This window comes from Capricornis sumatraensis, chromosome 1 (assembly GCF_032405125.1).
Source record: "Capricornis sumatraensis isolate serow.1 chromosome 1, serow.2, whole genome shotgun sequence".
Lineage (NCBI taxonomy): Eukaryota > Metazoa > Chordata > Mammalia > Artiodactyla > Bovidae > Capricornis > Capricornis sumatraensis.
Window position 1 is genome coordinate 27,017,681 of NC_091069.1, and position 3,068 is coordinate 27,020,748.

At 44.4% G+C, this 3,068-nt stretch overlaps 1 non-coding gene across 1 annotated transcript; it reads right to left on the reverse strand.

The window, feature by feature from the left end:
- Positions 1 to 1,412: 1,412 nt before the first annotated feature.
- TRNAC-ACA (transfer RNA cysteine (anticodon ACA)) lies at positions 1,413 to 1,484 on the reverse strand. Its single transcript has one exon. It is a non-coding gene; the product is annotated as a tRNA-Cys (tRNA).
- Positions 1,485 to 3,068: the final 1,584 nt, after the last annotated feature.

A 3,068-nucleotide genomic window follows, 5' to 3' on the forward strand; every position in this document is an offset into this window, starting at 1 on the left:
AGAAAATAAACAGAGCTACTGAGTCGAACATACAAAGCACGAAAGCAGAACAAAAGATTATTTGAGGGCTGAGGTTTGAACGTTTTGAAGCCACACATGTGACGGGCCAGCCCAAGAACACGAGGAGTCTCACAGCTGTGTAAGCGTTGAGGCAGCCTGCTCCCACCAGGAGCTCACCAGCCGGTGAGGCTCCGAACCGGCCCACCGAGCTAGCTGACTGTGCACTTGAGCTCAGCCTGGAGCTATGCAGAAACAGAGCTCCACCATCACTGGGCCACACAAATACAGACATGGCTGACAGGACTAATCCCACCAGCTGAGTAGCTCCTGCTGCGTCCATTTAAGTCTTCTCCAGGCCTGAGATTTTCATATTGTTCATGGGGTTCTCAAGGCAAGAATACTGAAGTGGTTTGTCATTCCCTTCTCCAGTGGACCATGTTTTGACAGAACTCTCCACCATGACCTATCCATCTTGGGTGTCCCCACATGGCATGGCTCATAGTTTCATTGAGTTAGACAAGGCTATGATCCATGTAATCAGTTTGCCTACAAAGGTCCATCTAGTCAAAGCTATGGTTTTTCCCGTAGTCATGTATGGATGCGAGAGTTGGACTGTGAAGAAATCTGAGAAAAGAAGAATTGATGCTGTTGAGCTGTGGTGTTGAAGAAGACTCTTGGGAGTCCGTTGGACTGCAAGGAGATCCAGCCAGTCCATCGTAAAGGAAATCAGTCCTGAATGTTCATTGGAAGGACTGATGCTAAAGCTGTAACATCAATACTTTGGCCATCTGATGTGAAGAATTGACTGATTGGAAAGACCCTGATGCTGGGAAAGATTGAGGGCAGGAGGAGAAGGGGATGACAGAGGATGAGATGGTTGGATGGCATCACCAACTCAATGAACATGAGTTTGTGTAAACTCCAGGTGTTGGTGATGGACAGGGAAGCCTGGTGTGCTGCAGACCATGGCGTCAGAAAGAGTAGGACATGACTGAGTGACTGAAGTGAACTGACTGAGGCCTTAGTTTGTTCAGGAACCCTAAAGAACATCTAAGTTTATAAAATGATGCTAGGGAAATATGCATGTTGGGTTTTACAAGTTTGGCTATCAGAACTTCTAACCAAGTACCTGTACATCAGTATGATACTGTCCCCAGAATCCTGGAATTCTAGCATTGAATTTGTTGGGCTGAATTATCTCACTGCCCAAAGATGTCAACTCTGTAAAATAGACATGAGTTGGATATACGTCAAGGTCAAGTGTATGTTCTAATGAATAGCAAAAGTGAAGTCGCTCAGTTGTGTCCGACTCTTTGTGACCCCATGGACTGTAGCCTACCAGGCTCCTCAGTCCATGGGATTTTCCAGGCAAGAGTTCTGGAGTGGGTTGCCATTCCCTTCTCCAGGGGATCTTCCCAACCCAGGGATTGAACCTGGGTCTCCTGCATTGTAGGCAGACGCTTTACCGTCTGAGCTACCAGGGAAGCCCAGTGAATAGAAGCAGGCTGCAGAACCCAATAACGTCTATGAGAGAGTAATGCCTCAGTGGCACTGAATCTGAATATAGTTGGTATAACTAGAGGGCTATTTGAACCAATTCCCTGAGACACAGCAGAATGCGTCTCACCAAGATGCACTATGATACCATGCCATTGGTTTTCATGAGGGTTTCAGTAAAGCATCTGCTATATGAAAACCACACTAAATTTCTTGTAAAACTATTGTCAAGAACATAACTATATCTGACTGCAAGTTATTTTTGTGAGTAAAGGCTAGAAAACTCTTGAGGAATGGGTGCATTTCCTCTACTCTGTTGAGGAAGTTTATCAGATTTTTCCTTGCTGCTGTGGTTGCCAGGAAACTCCTGCATACATGTCATAATGGTAACTCTATCACTTCTACAATCAGGCAGTAAAGAAAGAAGAGGCCAAAACTGTACTGATCATGAAAGTTATGGAGCTATGATTATGACACTTATACATTTGCAGAAGTGTGTGTGTGTGTGTGTGTGTGTGTGTGTGTGTGTGTGTGTATGTGTAAAACCTGGGATTAGGATGAAAAATCAGGAAGTATCACTTCAATTAGTAAGATAATAACTCTCATAAATATATGGTCCTGACCATCTGCAGACACTATTCCAGAAGGAACATCCACTTTGGGCCCATCTCCCAGTTTGGGAGAGAGCATTTGGTTCACTGAAGGAAAGATGGCACAATTCATATTGTGGAGGCAATAACCCTTCACTCTGGTCCTTGGCCCTGGAAGAGATTGGTCAGGAAAAGAGAAAAAGCTTAACTCTTAACAGACATTGGGCTGAGCACGTGAATGTGTTTTTGGAAAAATACCAAGAGATTGGGAGCTCAGTCGAGGATGCATGCAGGGGAATGGTGGAAGGGCTCTGCACTACAGAGGGGAAAGAGTTTTGGAGAGGTGCTAGAGGGTTTTGATGGTGGGAAAGGGGTGGTGAGAGGACAGGAAGCTGGTGTCTACGTGGACAGAAATGATCAAGGGAATTTTTTAGAATAGAAACTTTTATATTGCTTTGAAATCATCTAATCAACAAAGCTGTAAGAAAATCTGGTTGACCATTATATTATTAACCAAAATCACATCTTTTAATTTGTTTATAAGGAGGATGCTGTTGGAGAGGCAGAGAGGTGACAGGATTTATGGAAGAGAAGAAAAATTGGGGTCCCCTGTTTAGTTGAATATTATAAAGACATAAATAGAAAAAAGCAGGGCAAAGGTAAAATGTGGACAAAGAGAACTGTGTGTGAGCAGATAACTGAAGTGAGAAGTCTATGGCAGAAACCTGAGGGCTTGAGCACCTGAAAACCCATGTAGAGAGGCCACCTGGGATGTGGATTTCAGGAAGGAGGCTCATGGAGACAGTGGGGAGCCACTACTAGTCTACATGTGCAAACATATTTTTATGTTGAGTACAATAAAAATGTTCTTTGGAAACTTCCCTGGTGGTCCAATGGTTAAGACTGGGCTTCCAACCCAAGAGGTGTGGGTTCTATCTCTGGTCAAGGCACTAGATCTCACATGCTGTGCAGCATGGCCAA